The sequence below is a fragment of the Homalodisca vitripennis genome, chromosome 4 (assembly GCF_021130785.1).
Source record: "Homalodisca vitripennis isolate AUS2020 chromosome 4, UT_GWSS_2.1, whole genome shotgun sequence".
NCBI classification, from domain to species: Eukaryota; Metazoa; Arthropoda; class Insecta; order Hemiptera; family Cicadellidae; genus Homalodisca; species Homalodisca vitripennis.
The window spans coordinates 110,940,638-110,963,455 of NC_060210.1; the positions used below are offsets into that span (position 1 = coordinate 110,940,638).

A 22,818-nucleotide genomic window follows, 5' to 3' on the forward strand; every position below is an offset into this window, starting at 1 on the left:
TTTAAACAAACAACTCTTGGGTCATTTTAACATATGATACATAGCAACAAATTTAGACTAATTATAACAATGAAATGACATACTGACTTGAAAAGTTTCATGCAACTTGTTACGTTTCACATGTGGCGTGACTTACTTTTACTTTGTATACTTGCGTACATGTACAACCATATAATGAAACATAAGAATTGTTTTATAATCATTTCAATACTATTTTACAATAATTCGAAAAGGAAGGACATTTTAAAACTAAGTTTTTTTTTAGTCAGATATCAATTTATGATTATAGTTATAACAATTTAAAAGGTATATATTAATATTCCGGCACTTGTTATGTCGTGGAAAAGCAGAAATTGTACCATTTTATCTAAACTCATAAAAGTTTATTACAATCATAATAAAATGGACTTCATATTTCCATAGTTTCTGAGATATATATGATCAGCAAGCATTGTGAGAATTCATTATGCAATTTAATACGAATCAATTATAGTATGTATTCGCTATACCATTATTTTCCATTGTAGAGAATGGTTTTTCACTTTAATTGAACACACATTTTGATGGGTTGTAATATTGAAATTTGTATTTCAGTTTGAAGGAATAAAACATAAAACAAATTCAAAAAAGCCCTATTTTAGGTGGTTTCATGATTGATTTATTCATATGAAGTAGTGTTACCAATTGACATATTGTTCTTTTGTCTTTTTATCAATATCCTACTTTTTACTACATGTATAGAGTAATCTCATATGTTACAGTGTTCAAAACAGAAACACATATAAAATTATATGGAATTTTGAAGCAAATACATCTCGATTAAACAAGTCATATTTTTTGCATGTATTCTTATAACTACTATGATGATAATATTAAATTTACTTAAGGACATAGTCGACATTAAATCATTTATAACAAATGTAGGAAAATTTATTGAATTTTTTGTAACGGACTGGTTTTATTATACTGATAAATCATATTGGTGCGCATTTGACTCAGTAGGGTAAAAATCAATATAAATTAAATACAAGTATTTTATAACGCTATAAAAACATGTATTACACTTTCTGGTTTAAAAGAATATTATAGGAATTTTTTTGTTGATGTTTGAATTGACACAATGCCATAACTAAATTGTTAATAAAATTGTCAGATGGGTTGGATATTATGTAGTAAACGGCATCATTGCATACCAAAGTGCAATAGGCAGTTATTTAAGAGTTTAGCACTTAATTAAATAACACAGGCTATAATAATGCACATTCAGTTACTATACTACAGCTAAGTTTGTTTGCGAGTGCTGTAACTCAATGCTTCTTGCTATTACTGAGTTCAGGTTCAAGAGCTTTGTTCTCATCATTTATTTTTAATCGCTGCTTTATTGAATGAGCCTAATTAACTCACGTGGAAACAATAATGATAATGATTTCTTCCTTATTACTAAAGTGAATGTTTTATAAATTGCATTCATTAAAATATGTTTAATTATAAGTATTTCATATAATTAAATAGCTTATAAATAAGGCCTTTAATGCCTTGTAATGTAACAGGATAGGCAATGGGTATATTATGTATATTAAATCGTTTATACATCTGATAAAAATGTGCAATAAATAATAGAAAATCATTATTTATGAACACAATAGTTCCTAAGATATATTGTAGATTTTTGAACACGCTATTCTTTGAGTTAAATCGGTTCCAAAAACGTTATATAAAGAGACCATTCGCTAAAATTTACAATACCTTTTATCCTTCTAAACTATCTGCTGTTATGTAACCAAATAATGTTTGTAATGTGATTATAATGTACAAACAAGTACTTTATGATATTGAATAGACCAGTAGGGCTGCCATGAAATTAAAAGACAGGGTAAAGTGTTTTTACTGAAAACGGCTGGTGAGTAAATACTTCGGACTTCTCAAGACTGGAAGCCTTTGTAGATGGAGTACTGCCAAGCAGTTCGTCTCACAAGCGGTATAAAGTTTCTTCCACTTACGTGGGTGGTCTCCTCCCGTCCTGTGTCCCATTTACTCATTGTGTTTAAACTGACTTCATAAAACAACGTAATCCCTTAGGTTTATGTTAATTTCCGGCTTACACGTAGTTAGATAGATCGTTTTTATACTCCTTTAGTAAGACGCCCTTAAATCAATACTACTTAGAATCTACTTTTCTAGGTTTTATTTGTAACTATACTATGAAGTTTTATTGAGTTTTGTGAAACGGCTTTTTTAGGATTAGAGTATAAAACAGGATACTCGTTTTAAATTTAAAAAACAATCATCAATAATTGGCTGTCTTATAAATACTCATTCTTTGCAAACTAAATGCGTTTATTTTCTGTATCATGGATTAGTTATGAAACTTACATTATTGATGCCATTTGGAAAAAACATGTTTTTGACGTTTTATTTTGTTCATTACTTAATAACTCATATTTTGATTATAGGTATAATAGCGAGTCTTGATTCTGTAGGAGAACTACGTAACAATTAAATTACGCAAATTTCTTTACGTTCAACGATGACATCTCTATTACAATATATAAACTATGGAGCATGAGATTCCGTAAGAGTAATAAATGTCTTCAGTAATTATTAGGCAGGTGTTAGAGTTTATGACTCAATTTAAGGACTATGCTCTTCTAGAAACATTATGGAATGTCGAAGAGCAAAGTAAGTAGTTTCCAAGCTAAAGTTTTTCACACTCGATAAATGTTCCCTCTTTGTTGCTTCATTGCTTTTTATCTAAGGGTACTTTTCCTAAAGCCAAAAGTTGCAAATAAAAAATATGATTTATTGAACACATACTGAATATTTATACTAGTGAACACTACACAGTTCATGGTCAACGTGACTACACTATACGAGAACTTTGGAATAAGCTCTATTAAGTGATACTATTAGAATTGATGTTCACGCTTTTCATAGACTGCGATTTATTAGTAAAATCTTAACTGTCGGAAATGATCTTCCTTTAAATAACCATAAATGCTTATTCTATGATTCAGGCGTTAATTCTAAGGTGTTGGATGGATCCCAACTCATGGAAGTAGTTTCAAACGTGTTGAGGAGGAAGACGTTTAAAAATTTTAAGTTTTATACTAATAACCCTTACATATCTTAGGGAATTCAAGAAAACTTTTTTTCCATATTTGGTATCTGAAATACTTCTCTGCAGATATGCGTTTAGAATATACGAGTCCTGGAATAGTTGGACAGAATATTTTGTATCCTTGGAATCTCTCAAGGCAATATTCGTTGGTCTGGATTTCACCACGTCAAATTAATTAGTATAAAGGATTGATTAAACAAATAAATTAAATTAGTAAGAAACTTATTTATTTAGTAAAATATCTTTACCTTATGATTAGTGCAATATTAAATTAATTTTTGAAATGAAAATGTAAATCAAATATATACAAACCCTATCAAAACATGACTTTAAATTAATCTTTGTGTTTAGCATTTTCAAAAGTGTGAAGTATTTTGTATATATGCATGCATGCATTTCTGACAAATATAATAAAAAATAAAATATATAATGCTGAATTTACTATCAAGAAGCTTGAAATCTAAAGCTCTAAGGGTCTTTCACGTATTTCGTCATCTAATCATATCATAACATAACAGCACTGCTTGGCAGTTGCGTGAGAAAACGAATCGTGCACCAGGATACACGCGTTGAGCAAACAACCTGAAAATAATAACTGTAATACAGATCCTTAAATTTAGTCTTCCTGCGTTCGTGACAATTGCTGTTTGGAAGACTGTATTCCCAGCAAGGTAACCTAAACATTTGTTCAAAACCAACTTCATTCAAAATTTTATACGTACCATATATACCAGTATCCGTTCTTTTCTCACTTTTCCATATAACTGTGAAATGTATCTAATCTTCCTCTTTCATGTCCTTCTTCTTAAATATTTAAAAATAAACATTTGAACTCTCCAAACATAATTAAATATTCCAATATTGGAATGCTTCTAATGGCATGTACTGCGACAGGTAAAATTATTTAGATGAAGTTAAATATACATTTTTGTAAAGAGGCGGAGTTAGGGATGTCAAAGAGAAAAGTAGCCCTCACTGGAAGTGTCTTCAAAAAGTAATTCTAAAAATCAATTAGGTGAAGATAAAGGGTTATGCATATACTTACTATCTAAAAAATAAAAAGGTTATGGTAAAAAGAAAATACTAATGACTGTGCATTCATGCATTAGTAGTCACTACATTATTAAAATTTGTAAAAATAGTAATATTACAATTTAATTTTAATAAACAATGAGTTCTAAACACAAAAAGTGCCTGCCGGGTTCGAGTCTCTGTGGAACAAATACTTTTTGTGGTTCAATGTACATCTAAATGTTTATTTTATTAAATATACATACAGATAAGTAGATAGCTACTTGATTATCTAGAGATAGATAGATAAATTCTCAACATTTTATGTTATTTTTAATGTAAGTTATAGTTCTAATTTTCTGTTTGCCCATTATTGCGAAGAATATGTGTTTGCTGTATATGTATACAGATATAATATGTATATCCTATACATTACAGAAAATTTAAACTATAAGTTACATAGCTAAAGATCTAAATATGTATAAATACCATTACATATTTATAAGTCAATCACATAAACTGCAATGTAGAAATATTAAAAAAAATGTTTAAAAATATGTAAAATATTTATAAGAAATTACCAGGATTTACCGAGATCCTAATGAAAAGAACGTTCAGTTTTTGCAGTGATCCCAGTCACATCTGGACAATTAGATTGCGATTTTTGCCGCGCTCGTGATAACAGTAATTATAAATATCGAGCGCGGCAAGGGTAGGGCAAGGGTTGGTGTGATGGTGAGAGGGTTGGTAGGGGGTGGTGCGCAGGACGTCGGGACGCGGGGTCCAGTCGAGAGCCGGTATTCTCAGCGTTGTGACCTGTGGAGTAGTGGATACCTCTGTGCGTGCAACTGTTCATTTCTTACCGGTACTGTGCTACTTTTAAGGAGTTTTAAAGTTACTAACTCGCTTCAAAAGGTATTGTGAATTTTATATTTTTTATTTGTGAAAACTAGATTACAGAAGTATTAAAAATTATAAAATATTTCTTGTACATCCATGTACAAACATAACGTACATCCCATGTGATAATATTGCTTAACACCTTACATCTGAAATAATACAATGTATAAATATTTTCTCAAAACGTAACTTAATTTCAACGCTTGCACATCAAATTGTTTTAAGTTTTGTACCTAATCTCAATACATACTTAAACATACGTCTTTAATATTATATAATCCAATTTAAAACGATATAAAACATTTTTTATTTGTTACAAGCAATAAAGATTAGCTTTACGTTAACCTTAAAATCCTTGCAGCATCAAGGTCTCCTAAAATAATAAATGACGATTTAATTATGTTTTTTTAAACTGATAAAATATCATTTTATTGTGTATATTCAACTAAAGTATCGTTAACCGTTTAACTCAGAATTTTTTCTAAATTGCTTTAAAATCCAGGAATTAAATTATTATAATAATATTAATTTACTGTAATATATGTATATGATACATTACGACAATAGTTCTATAAAACCTTTGGAGGCAAAAAATAACTGTATACTGACATTAGCTATTCGGGTTTAACCCGAAAAGAATTCTGAAATCTCCCCTTGTTATAATTTTTGTATATAAATTTTAATTTGTGAAATTTATTGTTTTTATTTTGAGGGTAAACAATATTAGTTCTGTATGGAAAAGTTATTTAATGATAAAGATATATTACGAAAATGTATTACATAAAGTAAGCATTAACATTTATACAATGAAAGTTTCCCTAGTGTGTCGAGAAAGTGTTGTTTTATGATCTGTGAGATGACCCTCCATCTCCAACACTTAACTCTCAGCAGGAGAGAGCTCTTAGGGTGAAAGCTGTTAGTGTCCTCTCAATATTCCTGTGATACGTCACTCTCGTGCGACGCATTTCTGTTGTATTCTCAGAATTGTTTATTCTTTCAAAACGTTTCCCTAAGTAATATTGTTACTCTAAGTGTTAAAAAGAATAATACCTACAAGCCGTTACAAATATTTCAATGTATGAATTAAAACTTCATTACACCAGTTTTGCATTGCCATCGATAATTTGAAACACAGTAAAAACTATTTACAAATATTGTACGGTAACATATAATTTTACTATAATTTAGCATTCATAACTAACGTAATGTTTTCCATGAATATCTGTTTAGGAAATTCTGTTTGGGAATTTACAAAAAGTAGTGGACAGATTGTAGTGGAATAGATGTACTTACCACTTAAGCATCTTAAATGTATGAGGTGGTATGAAAAAGTCCGTGTGTAACCATTTAGTGTTAGGCAAGAAATTTACATAACCAACGTGGAATAGATTTGTGGCTATTGCGTGAGTAACTGTATATGATTGACTTACAAACTTATATTCCTACAAGACTACAAGAATATATTCCTAGTAAAGTATGAACATTCAATATGGCCAAAGAGTCTGTACATGCCCGTTAACAAACCGAAAATTATAGCCTACGTGATGTGGTATATATGCCCAATCAGGTCTAATAATTATTAAACACATACTATTAGTATAGTGTACTATTATACAGGAACCGAAAACCAGTTTGAGTTGTATGAACACATGATTATTTCTGTTCTGGAAATTTATAGTTACATAAGGTTTTTAAATATAATCTTACGAATATAATATTAGTTTTTAACATATTAATGGCAAAATGAAATGTTTTAAAACTTAACGATTGTAATAAAACTTAGCTGTCCAACCAACCCATGTAAAATAAAAATTGTCAGCCAAGCTAGTTTTGGAAAAAAAGAGAAATGGGAGGGCAAATAAGTATATAAACATATAAAATGACATTTTCTTTTTTATATTATAATTTCTTAGTTCCACATACACAAAACCAACCGTCTAGTAAGTAATTCAATGCTAAGCTAGATTCAGCTAACCATAAATAGCTAACAGTTGTATAAAAGTAGTGATTTGGTATTTTATCTGTATGTTTGAGAGTGGTTATATATAGTAGATAGATATATAGTATTATATCTATGTGTCTGATACAGTTGGTTGTGTGGAAAGATACGAAACAAATGTTTTATTTGATTCCTTTCGATACAATTGTACGTCTCCTTCAAGAGCTTAACACGTCGGGAGATCAAATTCTTTCTTTAGAGAATTACGCTACTACGGTTTAAAGAAAAACAAATGATGTTTTTTAAATCCAAATTTGCTATTTTCTAAAAGCTATGAAACTATGAAGAAACAAGATATGAATGTGAGCAAATGCTTTTACAAACAAACGTGTGTAACGGTCAACCCTCCTACAAAGGCTTTGCGCCACTGACACATCATTCACTGTCGATCATATGCCTTCATCAGTCGTGTATTTACATCACATCTCTCGCGTTCTACGTGACATATGCTGTTTAATCTATAACAAGAGGAATAATGTATTAAGCAAAAATCGGCTTCGATGTTCTTATATTAAGGTCTCATTTAACCTTGTTATGTATTGAAAAATATCATCAATAGTATGAATTACATATACTGTTACTCTTTACGTAGAATATTTTTATCTGCCCCTTAACTTATTGTCAGTACGGGCAAATAGAAAGAAAATATTATTAATTTTAATTTTATTATTTGAATTTGATAACCAACTCCAAATCATTCATAATTACGCAATTTATTTAAATGTCCCACGCATTAAAAAATGAAGGAGTAAGTCATGACACGTGTCACTCAATAAACTTAGCAGAGGTTGCATGCAAAATGTTAGATCTATAGCTATTTCATTCTAGAATTGTCTTCCAGATAGACAAACAAACAATAATCATACATAATTAAATGTCTACCTTTTCCAGTAGACAAAAGATACATTTTATCAGCCTACTAGACTTTAATGACCCTAAAACAAATTTCATGAAATAGTTTCATGAAAAACTCAAAGTTTAAAGATGAATTCTCTCTTGAAATATATTTTCAAGTAGTACATTCAAATCTTGTTTATTGAATTATGTTACATAGCATTGTTAAAAACTTTCCACAACGTAGCAGGATACTTAAGTGCAAGATTTCACTGAAGCAAAACGGACTTTTAAAAACAAATTTCCATTTTATAATTGGTTTCTCATAACTAAAAAATCTACACGCGCTCCATGTTTAAATCTAATATGATTTCACTTAGCTTGTTTCTAAATTTATTTACTTCCTTACTTTATCGGCGTAATGGTATTTTATCGCCCATATGACTAATGTAAAGGTATTTGGTAAATCCTACCCAAATCCCACATATTGACATGTAATATTGTAAAAATCAGTGGTGCCTGTATATAAATGAAGATTTATTCAAAATGAATTCACTCGTTTTAGATATATCGGCGGACAGAGTGGTAGATAGACACACATTACAGCCAGACACATTTAAATTTCTCCAGCCCCTTGACTGATAGACTTCACTAACGCTCAGTCAATAATATTTATTAGTTATTTGAATCCATGAATCAATATATTTCGGCATATTGTATATATTTTTATTTTATTTAACGGCACAGTGAGGGTCCAGTTTAAAACTAACAATATCCCATACTTTTTCATGTGTACATATAGTTTCGTGTAATTTCTATGGTCAATTTCATATTTATCTAATGATCAAACATTTTATTTTATCATTTTTAATCATAGTTTGCTGATAAAGACCCACACAATAACATTTACTTTAAAAAGCCCATGTTAGAATAGTTAGGAAGCAGTATCTAGGAATGACTAAAACTTGTTTTTTAATAGTAAATGTATCAATGTAAGTTTTAATACAGTATTGTTTTAAATTTGAATTTAAGTGACACGAACATAACATTAGTGACAACTTATACCAAATTACATAGAAAGTAAGATATAATAAAGTTGGTTGTGTCTACAGTTGTACAGTTTTATTCTCGACATGCCCTGGTGGCAAAACAGGTAACGCAGTGAATTGTAATGGAGGAAACTTGGCCGAAATCCCAGTTGTGTAGATATGGTTGTATAACAGTGATATTTGTCGCTAAAATATATCATATTATTTTTCAAAAGTTGAGATTTATCTACTTTTCTCACATAATCCTGAAATTTTCAAACCTAAATGTAACTTGAACTTGAAATGCATGAACATAAACATGTTCAGAAGTTTAAGTTTGAAAATGAAATAGATTAATTTCAATAAAAGCAACGTCGTGTGCTCGTGCACTGAAAACTGACTCTCGGTTTTTCTGTTACTGAGAGCTTGGTTAGACATAACGCATCATAGGTGGATTGGTTTGTTAGATGGTAGATGTAATTGAAAGTACTTTGTACACTTAAAAATTTTTAACTGATGCATTGAAGTGTAATGGCGACCCTTGAAGTTATGAGCTGCTATGAGAATATATTTTTGACTTTATACCAAATTTCATTCAAGTAACACGTATTTTTACCACCTTGCAGAAAATATCTATATTTTTATTCCATAATCTACGGAGAAGAATTTTTATTAATTAAATGCGTAATTTCAATATTTTTATTTCAAATTTTTTATGTTTTCTGTTACTTACTATAAAAGACACATTCATTTTATTGAAAGTTCAACAATACTTTTTACTGATTAAGTTTCAATATTTTTGGCTTTTTTGTATATCAAACTGTGAGTATACCATATAAATTGCACAAACCTACTAAATCTTAAATATGAAAAACCTATAAATATATGGATATACGTTCTCATAGTTTATTATAATCATTTTATAGTTTATTGCTTGGACATTTATTGGAGCTTATACTGCCAGTCTGTGATAGCGAAATCTCTTTTCCGTCTGACTGCATGAACTGTCGAACGAATTTCACAAAGTAGGTATTAAATTGGCAACTATTGGTCCACTGGGGATGTTATCATCAGTAACCAAGTTGATAAGAATTAAACAATGTGTACACAAAGTGGATTTTGGAGTTAAAATAAACCCATAGTACTTCGTGGTTTAAAAACACATGTAATGTAGTTACTTTTTTCATTACTTATAAGTCTTGAATATTTCAGATTAGTCTGCAATGTATTTTCGTATTACTCTAAACGGTAAAGGGCTCTTTACCTTCCTACGTAAACTAGGATTACTAGAGATAAGTGGGATTTACGGAGCTTGGAGCTCATATATGGCATTTAAAATGTTTATATCATATCACTTTCTTGTCAGTCTTTTAAGTATTTATTTATCTGTTACATATAAAAACTAAAAATTGTTAAACACTCTAGCCAGAAACTTTGTAGATAAACTAATTCTGACCATTCCAACACTTTGTCATTTCGAGTCACTTCAGCTACTTAAACAAGAAACTGAATCTAGCTAGGAACTACGTACAGGTTCTTTTACAGTTCAAGTTCAGAAGAAGTTTGATTTTGGAGTTAGTTATCAGATACAAAATTAAAAAAAAAATGTAAGATGCCACAATCCCATAGACTTAAAGTAATACTCCAATTACATAGCAGCACTTGACGTACTTAAATGCAACAAGTTAGCGAACACTTTGTAAAAGTAGAAAACGTTTTCCGATACTTACATACATACATAGCATTTCCTTTTGTTTTATGCATTCGTATAGGAAGTTCGCTGAAGTCTACATAAAAAAACTGATCACAATCCCACTCCAAATTTAAAAATTTTAGAAAATGCAATCAAATCAGCAGCGATAATATAACTAGCCTTGACTAACATACCATTGTCATTAATTACTTTTACTAAAACTACATTTGTAATATTTGCTGTTCTACCGAAGGTAACGAATAACCAGTTATTTCTCACGATAAAAAAATAATAAACATTGTATTTTAATAGTACGTAACTTTAAAAGGTTTAAGCCACTCAACCATATCAACCATGGGTTTTCCTATAGATAGGGAAATTCCTCCTAAAGAAAGAAGTCAATCATGGATAACACCAATTTTGATGGTATACGAAATGGAAGAGTAAGAATCATGTTTTTCCTACCTTGTCACATTTAATACCAACCTTAAGGGAAATAAATAAATGTTGAATTAACATGAAATTGTTTATAGACCCTGACAGTAACGACATTCAGTTTCTTTGTCTAGGTTTTGACGGTGATACAGCCTTATTTGTAAGTCTGTGAAGCCAGTAAAACTGTACTTCTTTAAAGAAAGTATAGTTGTATAGTAATATATTGTTTTAACCCTTTCAATACCTGCCCCTTTCCAAACTCAAACAAAACTAGTGTGACGGTCGATTGATTAGGTTCAGCATCTACTCAATGCTCATCGGTTCTCAGTTCATACACCATAAGTATTATTGTTAGTAAAACAATAACATTAGAGAGAATTACAATAATAAAAAACTTCACAGAATTATTCTGTATCCATTGTCTTACATATACAATTATACAATAGCTTAGTAGTCATGAAAGATGGTTAGGTCTTAAAAAGATTGTTAAGTCCTAATACACTGAACTACAGACATTAATTATTAATATTGTATAAGACAAAATTTAATGTTGTCTATAGTTGTAAAATAACAATAAATGTATAATAGACGTGTTTGTATAAATTATGGTGAAAGTTCGCAATAAATCCGTTAATTGTAAATCATTTCTTTTAACTCCATTACTCTACACCTAACAAAATCTCCTATAAAAACTAGCGCGATCCTTTTTTAGATCATATTTTTCTGGTTGTTTTGTGCGTTAATAATAGCGGTATCTCCATCACACAACTAGAAAGAGACAAACTCTTAATCTGCAGAGTCTGTTTAATATGTAACACTACACACAATATGAAAAAAGAGTTGTCGTTACACATTTAACTAATTCAATACTCTCCCATTTTCCACCTTATCATGGCTCATGGTCGTTTATGTCTTGTGAAATATCCCTCTATCAATTTCAAATGAAGTACGATGTTTGCTTACACATTGGAAATTACCTAACAGTCTCATAGACTAGCTGTTGTTACTTACCCTCTGGAAATGCTAGATAATTAGATTCTGACAAAATTATTTAGGGAACCTTTTCATGCTAAAACCATATTATCTCATTGGCTTTTATTTATTCCTAAACACACTCATGCATAAAAATAATTAAAACCGGTGGGTGTTTGTTTTACCTTGTCGTACAGTTGACTTTAACTGAGCCTTACAAAAGCAAACGCAAGGGGTTGCAGATAAACAGGTTTATGGTAAGTATATGTACACAAGCACGGTTAGTCCACTGCTAAAACACTTTGTTTATAGTGCGATATTTGCCTTCTTAGCAGTTACGCTATCTGGGATTCATTTTGTGGATTTACGTGAACATATTTGGCCGTACTCACAAATGGAACCTAAACAAATTCTTCCATTGATTTGATTCTTTAAGATGTATAAACTGAATAATTTTCTTTATAAAAAATATCACTACAGAAATAAATTATGTATAATATAAATTTTTATTGTAATGTAAGATATTATTTATTTTCGCATTAGTTATGAATAAGTTCATTCCCAACATTTCTAAGATTATGATAGATTTTATGCATTGTGTCAACAATAAATATGATGGTTTCCAAACTAAATATTTTATAAAATTGTTTTACTATAAAAGCTTAATAACAGTTTTTTATTGTACAGAATCATACAAGAATATAGAAGGCTAAATACAGGAAAAAATTTACATTCACTGTGCCGCATTTTAAGGCATAAGAATTCCAACACATCTGGGTCTGACCCAAGGAACAGAAGAAAAAGCACTATTCTTACTGCTGCAGCTCCTACAGCTCTGGCTGTTATCCTATTTTACGATCAAGTAACATGACGTTCTCAAATAGTGTTATGCCATAATTTATTTTAGTAAACATAAAACTACTTTCTCTCATCAATTTATTTTTTATGAACATTTGTAGTTATTACTACAAAAGAGATATGAATATGACAAAACAAGACCTCCTCAACGCAGCTTATATTATGAAAATAAGAAGTATGATCAATAAAAAAATAATATTTCTTACAAAATGTACATATAAAAGTAATTATCCAATCAAACATGCTATTGCAAGTACGTTAAAAAGGACAAAATCGTTAATGTTAAAATTTAAACTTGTGTAAGTTGAGACAAACACTCCAGATCGAAACCGAAGCCAAACACAGACCACTCTCACAAACACCTTATTCATTCTCGGTAATTCTCCACTTCCAGTGTCAGATGTCAATCTCCTGATTGTGCAGTCACCCAGTTGTTGGGGATGGAAATCACTCTTGGGTATGAAAACTTTTCATTAATGTCTGTCTTTTCTTACTACATCTTGAAATAACTTATATGCTCATTTATATGAAGTTTTATTTATACATGAGGAACATTGTTTCCAATGATGATGCACATGGGACTTGACTGACCATTATTGAATATATTTACATTGCTCTTATGTGCAACTATGATGGCAACGAGAAAATAGCAAAATTAATAAATTTGTGAACAAACTCAATAGACATGCGATGTTATTTTCGGGGCAAGCGAAAATATTCGCAACTTGCCAGATAGCCAGTCGAGCTGGGTTAAAATTTTCCAGGGTTCGAGAATTTCATACAACTAGTATTTATTGTTAGGAGTCGAATCAGAGGGCCCTGCGGAAGAAATTGATACTTCCAAAATAACGTTGGGCTTACTTCATCACGTCAACTCCAATAAAACTTTGAAGAAGTCAAAAAAAATAATCTTGCTCTGAAAAATAAAAAATTCTTGTTCTAGGAAAGTTATTGTTCAAGCGAGTTCGATTTTCGAAAACAACTGTATTGTTTATTAATACGTCGGTCAGTGAGGAATTACAAGTAAGCTGAGTAGTCTCCACTGATAATAAGACTTTCAAACATGTGACATATTAACACATGTAGCCTAATTATAGCAACGCATGCATTATTTTGTAGTGAATTGTGTGGAACATAAACAGTTTCTACCCTTTTAACATTTTGGGCAATCACGAATTTTTTCAATTGACTCCGAGAGTTTGTTTACAAAAGACACTCCTAGCTGTCTGTGTAAGTATCATGTAAAAAACTAAAATATTAGAAATATTTTTAACAAGTAAAAACGACGTTTCGAACTAGAAAACAAAGTGACCCAAACTCAGAGGTCTCATTGAGGTCAGAAACGGAGTAAATAATACAAATCGTTAGTGTCTTCTTTAATGTAGGCCTTTACTAGTTACCAAGGCTGGCCTTCTGATAGAACTGTGAAAAAGATGTTAGGAAAATATTGTTTTATATTTTCTCTACTATAACCAGTTAACAGAATTTTCTATTGTTTGTCTATGTCGGTCGTCATATATAGTGCAAACCCTTGTTTTTGGATGGTGTTATGAACTATTCCATTTTTAGTTTTGTTAGGTATCTTAACTGTCCTGTCAGCGAAACAAGTTTTATTGTTCGAAATATCAGGCATTGCATCGTACCATGTGACAGAGTGTAGATTTGTAAAATAGATTTAAGATTTAAAAATATTTCCAAATACCTTCAATTGCAAACAACACTTGATAAACTTCAATACTAGTGTCTATTATACAACGCATCTTTCTGAACTGCATTGAAACTTTCAAAAACAAAGCTGTTGTGTAAGCTAACCTAGAGTTTACTGAATATGTGCAGTGTAATAGCGGGTTCCTTCCATTTCCCTTCATCCAAAGAGGCACTTCAATTCCATTAAGAAGCGGTGTTCCTTCAAACAAACAAAAACGTTTCCCTTTTAACACATCGGATACGTCTGTATTCAAATCTTGTTAGTTTCTAAATCATAACTTACTTTGTAGGGACACTGGAGCTGTGTATTAATATCAGCAAGCTTTACTAAATGTTAAAGCTTTACAATTATTATTAATTATTAACCTACAAACTACTGTACTAGTGCTAATAACAACACAACTACAAACTGAATATTTTCTACCAGTTTCTCTGGTTAAGCGTCTGCACTCAGAATTGATCGTGTTTTTCAAGCCATTTATAAAGGTTAGGCAAGAATTTGTAAATTGGTTATTTTTTACTTGAAAAACAATAGCTACCTATTTGAGCATTTTATTCGCAGGTTAAAACGGATTTACATCAATATTCAGTGTATAATTTAGTTTTTATTACCAGTAGTACATTAGTTTGTAGATTTATAATTGTTGTGTAAGAAATTGCATTATTGGCTGCTGATAATAAACGGCATAGCCGATTTAAAATATTGGAAAAAATCTTTTTTGTTCCCCCGATTATTACTATACAATCCCGTTTACAAAATTTTGATACTTGTGCTATAAGTCTTTTAATACGAATTTGAAGTTTCGTATGTTTTATATATATATATATATATATGTGTGTGTGTGTGTGTGTGTGTGTGTGTGTGTGTGTGTGTGTGTGTGTGTGTGTGTGTGTGTGTGTGTGTGTGTGTGTTAAATATTATACACTTGTACTTGTGTAAAATTTGTCAAATATATCACGTAATTAAATCCAATAAATACCGTGTTTGTCTGCACTATTAAATCGGTTAAACCTGTTTGCATTGTAAACACAAACGCTGCCGAAATTATTTACCAATTTGTAATATATAATGTTCAAACCCTTAAGAAGATTAATAATCATAGAATTTTCACAATTCATTGATTTTTTTGAATTGCTTAAACAATATACGCAGTGATTATATAATATCTACAAGATTTGAGTTAGTAGTTCGTTATAAATTAACCAATTAACCAATGGAGCGTATAAAAGTAATCTCCCTCTACCCAACAACCGTTTGTGTATTTGTAAGAGTATAAATATTACTGAAATTTTCATAGCTTAAATATATTTATTTGTGACATGAATATTTATTTACTACTGTAGTTTTAAACATTTTACGTATTATTACAATCTATACAATTATATATATGATGGTCTTGATTATATGATGTCACGTCAGCCACCGATTTAACAAATCGCACCAAGCTGGGAGCAATGTATAGGTTCTTGTTCTCGAGAGTACTAAAATTTCGTAGAAAACATAGTAAAATGTTAGGTGGAAAAATAGAATATGACACAGTCTTCCTTTATAATATGTGTAATATGAACATTAACGAAATGATCATAATCCCATTCTGAAACTGAAACTGATAATGGAATCGGATTTGTAGTTGAAAAATTCAACTAGCCTTGAATAAATCAATTTTCTTTAATTACTTTTACAATAATATAGGGTTTTAGCAGGGTTTCCCACAACAAATAAAGATGAAAAGATGTAAAAACTGTTTTAAGAGGTTTAAACCATTTTGATATGGCACCAGGAGCCAAAAACCATACTGTGTTGGCTTTTTTAACATAGATGGAGAAATTTACCCTATAAGAGAAATCGATAGGTAGTAACTCTATTATTGATAGCATTCGAAATGGAATTTTTTTCATACCTTTAAAAAGACCAAACGTACGGGAAATAAATAAATGTTGAAATTTTATTCAGATATATATACATAAACTGAAAGCAGCGACATTCGGTTCGTAATATAGTTTTTACGATGATACAGCTTTATTTGCACTAAATGGTAATATTAGAGGGTGTAAAGGCAGTAAAATTGTAATGTGAGAAAGAAGTTATAGTTTGCTGTTTAAACCTTTCACTACCTTCCCATTTCATCCAATACCAAAACTATTGTGACAGACGATCGATTAGGTTAAGTGCCTTTACATTGCTGGTCGGTTCTGGGCTCTTACACAGTAAGTAGTATTGTCGATTTCCATAAAGGTACATTAGAAATATTACCAATAAAAAACTTACAAAGCATTGTATTATTACCACGGTATTAATTTTTCATAGCCTAATAGTCAACAGAGATTGTTGTCACACATTTTATACATTAAATTACATTCATTAGTTTGTGATATTGTATCAGTTTTACCAGTACCGTTCTCTACAGTTATAGAATAAAAGAAACAGTTTAAATAACGTTAGTAACGTAAAACATTAGGTTGGAAATTCTCAATATATGCATTTATTGTAACTGCTTTATAACTTTACGCTCAATAAAACCTGATAAAACACTATCTAGATTGTTTTTTTTATATTGTAAAATTCATGACTAAAGATAAACCACCTTCGAACCGTATGAAAGGAAGTATATTATATAAAACCATACTACTAAGCGTACCGACTATCAGGTTACACAGTGGTATCCGCTTATCGGATATCGACTTCCGCTCACCCGTCGCTGCTAGACAACAGGAAGCTATCGTAAGTTTTAGTCATTTCCCACACAACATGCTGATACAAAAATATTGGTACTATAAAATCACCAGGGGAGAGTCGCAATAGGCGTGGTCCAGAGGACGTGTCGGGAGATGGTGTAAATACTAACCCTCGAGCGGAGATCTCGACAGTCCTGGGGAGTCCTTAGAATTCTCGCATAGTTGAAGGAGTTAAGGAAAAATCGAATTTGCGAGTAAGTGTTTTCGTGTGGGGGGAAATAATTAAGGCGTTATAGCGTCTGGTGTCAGTGCCAGTAAATATGTAAGTTAAGACATGTTGTATATCTTTATAATAAAATAAATAAAAGTATATAACAATTGTTTCTATCATATTAATATGTTTCATTTAAGTTTTCAAAGGATTTGTCCCTAATAGCTATCAATTTAATGATCATGTGCAGATATCAAATAAATAGTCTGTTATTTTTTATTTGTTTATAAAGTTCATATAAGATATGTAAATTGTTCTTAATTTAGAAAAGAAATTCTTTCTAGTACGTTGCATAAAGATTTACGTAATTGTTTAAATTTTTAAGGGGAAGGATTTCTCTTTGCTTGGTTTTTAATTGAAAGTACCTAAAATATGCCAATGAATAAAGTATAAAACTTCTTATTGGAATCAATTAAATGTAACTTGTTATTGGAAACAAATATTAAATTTTTTTCAGAATTAATCTTATATTTTTACGTGTATAATGTATACTTCTGATTTTAAATAACGTTAAATATCAAAAGGAAATGAATATTTTGAAATAAAATGAAATATGAGTTAGTTCATGTCAGTATGTCGTATTGCCGATCGGAAATACTAAAAAAGTCCACTTACAATAGCTAGCATATAGTTTTTCATAGTAAAACTTCACATGGTCAATTAACTTTAGTATCTAAAACAACCGAACCCTGGAACGCCAGCTCCTTACATTATCATACTTTTCCTAGCTGCCACATTTGAAATTGACCGTTTCGTGCATAAATAATATTTGTATCAATATAAAATAACTAGGATAAAGAGACAAAAACTTAACATTCGGTGTCTGTATATGGCTTTCTGTCGGTGGTTTGATACTTATATACAAGTCATAGAGTTGGTTTAAAATTTTCATACTATACATATATTAGGTATGTGATAAAATAATTCTTACTCCATATGTCAACCATTACGATACTCTTACAATTATTATGACCTCATCATTGATCGGTGCATTTATTTCTTATTCCTGTATTGCTTTCAGATAAACCACGTTGTATGCTTGCAAATTGCAAATTAATTATCAGTCTTACAGATTATTTGCTATTAGTTAACCTCTTATAATTTAATTGTGACAGATTATTCACCTAGCCTTGTTATTCTAAAACGATATTATCTCATTGGATTTTATTTATTCCTGAGCACACTCACGCATAAAAATAATTAAAACCGGTGGGTACCTATAGTGAGTATATAGGTAAGTTTTTTTTTACCTTGTCGTTCAGTTGACTTTAACCGAGCCTTACAAAAGCAAACGCAAGGGAGTGCGGATAAACAGGTTTATGGTAAGTATATGTACACAAGCACGGTTAGTCCACTGCTAACACACTTTGTTTATAGTACGATATTTGCCTTCTTAGCAGTTACGCTATCTGGGAGCCATTTCGTGGATTTACGTGAACGTGTTTGAGCACACTCACAAATAGAATCCAAGCAATTTTAAATGTATAAACTGTATAGTTCTCTTCATACAACGATAAATTACTATAGAAAAAAGGAAGATTTCCTTACCCGTTATCTAGATGTTTTCAAACATGATATAACGCTGATATACACGGTGACTGACACAAAGTAGATGAATATCGCATTGAATATTTTACAAAGGAATAAAACTATTTAGAGTATTTTAGTTTGTATTTTAATGATACAACATAAATGTATTTGCTACATAATATAATTTATGTAATAACACTATTTTCTTTACGTACTTCAATGTACTGTAATTTTATACTTACATTCTCTCAAATAATTAATTATAAGATCCTATAATCAATTTACATGTTTTTAAAATTAATTTTTTCAATAAAGAAGCAATTAGCACTGTATTTATGCCAAAGTTGTAGAGAGTTTTTCAATAAATTAAAAAAGACAAGTTTATTGAAACATCCCTAAATTTAAACCCCGTAGTTGAATTTTGGTTTTTGGTTACTGGTTATTAAAACATATATAATTATATGCTACAATAACACTATATGTTTTTTTATTTATTTACTAATACTATAATTTTACTTGTGAGATACAAGTAAAAATATATTATTAGTAAATACTAAATGATTTTTACAGTTACATCAAAATACAATAAAAGAGTTATAAGTGTGTTTATATGATGAAAGGAACACAAGTATTTGTAACCAATGATTTTCTTTGACCCTGAAGTAACGTTAGTTGAACACTGCAAGCTTGATTCAGATAATACTTTAAAATGAGTTAATTTGCAACATTTCCAAGATTATGATAGATTGTATACATTGTGTCAACGATAAATCTGATAATTCCCAAACAAAAATGTTTCTAAAATGGTTTTGATATAAAAGCTAAATAATAGTGTTTTTATTTTATTATTGAAGAGTATAGGAGGCTAAATAGAGGTGAAAATTTATATGCACTGTGACGCATTTTAAGGCACAAGAATTCCAACACGTCCAGGTCTGACACAACGGACAGAAGACAGACACTATTCAATGCTGCAGCTCCTACAGCTCTGGCAGTTATCCTATTTTACGATCAAGCAACATGACGTTCTCATAGTTTCAAATAATGTTGCGTCATAATTTATTTTATTACACATTCAAATATTTTAACTCATGATTTTATTTTTAATGAACATATTTACACAATTGCTGCAAATGAGATAAGATTGTGTATGAAACATGTTCTTCACTACCGAGTTTATATTTTGAACACGATAAATTTGTTCATTAAATAAATATATAATTTCTAATATAATGTTAAGGAACTTGTTTGTTAATTGAGGTTTACTGTTCATATTTTTTCGTTTAAAATATAACTGCGGCTAAGATCAAAATCTAAAACAAATATTACAAAATTTATTACCGTATATCGTTTTGACAAAGGCAGTTTATGGGAAGGAAAACCTAAATTATTAAATTTGATGTATGATTAATGTTTAAATAAGCTTATTGAATTTACTTTGTTGTGAAATATTGGTGTATACTTGATACGCAAGAATAGTCATAGCATTTTCAAGAACTGACAAGTTAGCCGTATGAAATAACTCATTATTATTTGCCATATAATTTTCACATTGTTGTAAAATGGTCTGTACCGTTCGAATAAATAAATAAATAAACTCGTATTGTCGTCTAATGTCTTATTTCCTAGACAAATATACGTTAAAAGTAATTATCCAATCATAGTTTCTATTGCAAGATCATAACCGTTTAAATTAAAACTTGTGTGAGTTGAAATAAACAATTCAGATTGAAACCGAAGCCAAACACAGACCACTCTCACAAATACCTTATTCATTTTTGGGAACTCCCCACTTCCCGTGTCAGATGTCAATCTCCTGATTGTGGAGTCACCCAGTTATTGGGGATGGAAAATCACTCTTGAGGATGAAAAGTTTTCATTTATGTCTGTCTGTTCATACGATATCTTGAAATAACTGACATGCAGACTTAAAATCTAACATGAAGTTTCAATATTTATAAGAATGTAGAATTTTTAGATACATTGTATGATTTCAACATATTTCAATTGCATACACCATTTGATAAACTTCAATATACTAGTTCCTACTAGACAAACCAGGTGTCTCTACTGCATTGAAACTTTCAAAAATAAAGCTGTTGCGTAAGCTAACCTAAAGTTTACTGAATATGTGCAGTGTAATAGCGGGTTCCTTCCATTTCCTTTCATCCAAAGAGGCACTTCAATTCCATTAAGAAGCGGTTTTCCTTTAAACAAACACAAACGTTTCCCGTTAAACACATCGGGTACATCTGTATTCATATCTGGTTGGTTTCTAGTTTCTAAACCATAACTTATATTGTAAGAACGCTGAAACTGTGTATTAGTATTACCTGCTTTTACTGAATGGTAATCTGAAGAAAAGCATACAAATTACTATATATATATATATATATATATATATATATATATATATATATATATATATATATATATATATACATAAACTGCTGTTATCGATTCAATAGTGCAGACACCGTAGTTAGAGAATTGAGTTACATGATATGTGGTGTATATATACACTCGAATATATATATATATATATATATATATATATATATATATATATATATATATATATATATATATATCATGTTATTAAATCCAATAATTACCGTGTTGATCTGTACTATTGAATCGGTAGAACTTGTTTGCATGGTAAACACAAACTCTGCCGCAGTTATTGACCGATTTGTAATATGTAATGTTCAAACACTTTTGATAATAGATCATTGTGCGTTGTTTCTTTTTTAAATATATTTCTACGAAGTAATCATATACTTCCTACAAGATTTTGAGTTAGTAGTTCGATATAGGTTAACCGATAGAGCGTAAAAATTAATCTTATTCTTGCCAAGTCCTGTTTGTTATTTGTAGAGTATTCACATTATTTCAATTTGGTAGCAAAAATTCTCGAAATAAATATTTATTTGTGTCACGAACACTTAATTACCCTGTAATTATAAACATTTGACTTATTATAACAATCTAAACATTTAAATATATGATAGTCTTGTCACGTCTGCTACTGATATAAGAAACTGCACCTAGGAGGGATCAATGTACAGGGTCTTGTTCACGAGAGCACTAGGTATCGGTGTCAAGTATCAAATAAAAAATTACACTTCGAAGATTTTTTTCCGGTACTTATAAATATACAGGGCGATTCATTTTGTGTTAACAATAATTAATCATAATCCCACTTCGAAATTGAAAGTTCCGACAATGCAATCGGATTAGCAGCGGAAAAATAACTAGCCTTGAGTAAAATTAATTGTCGTTCATTACTTTTAAAATAATCTACATTTGTAACATTTTCTTTTCCGTAGGTCATGAGCAATCAGTTTTCCCAACACAAATGTGAAATAAAATATCCTAATAATATTATTATTAGAAAAGTGTCTTTGTTTGTTGGTTTTCTTTTCACGCGTAAACCTCCTACCCGATTATACTGAAATTTTACATGAACATTTTTACGGTTCCTAGAATTAATATACCCCTATTCTTTTTCGAAAATCTCTCCATACTACGCTCCCCTGGTCTTTAAAATAGCTAAAGACCATATCTTGGTCACTAAAGTTGTGTAATAATTATTGAATGAGCCTGTCAAATGTAATAAAGAGTTCCGTTTAAACATTGTTAATTATTTATTATTTTGTTTATATTTATATTGAGTAAATGCCATCAGTAGTAACCATACTTTTTATGCAATTGTAGATTTCAGCGATTATTTAAGTACTGATCTACCTTAGAAAATGTTCTAAGACATTAATTAGAAGGTCAGGA

The 22,818-nt window shown here is 30.2% G+C and overlaps 1 protein-coding gene across 1 annotated transcript in view; it reads left to right on the top strand.

Annotated features, from left to right (window-relative positions):
- The first annotated feature begins 4,922 nt into the window (after positions 1–4,922).
- The window catches only part of LOC124359952 (neuroligin-1-like), a 186,039-nt gene continuing 168,143 nt past the window's right edge, over positions 4,923–22,818 (top strand). The window contains exon 1 of the mRNA XM_046813146.1: positions 4,923–5,044. The gene's annotated coding sequence lies outside the window, so the exon portion shown is untranslated. The remainder of the gene's footprint in view (positions 5,045–22,818) is intronic.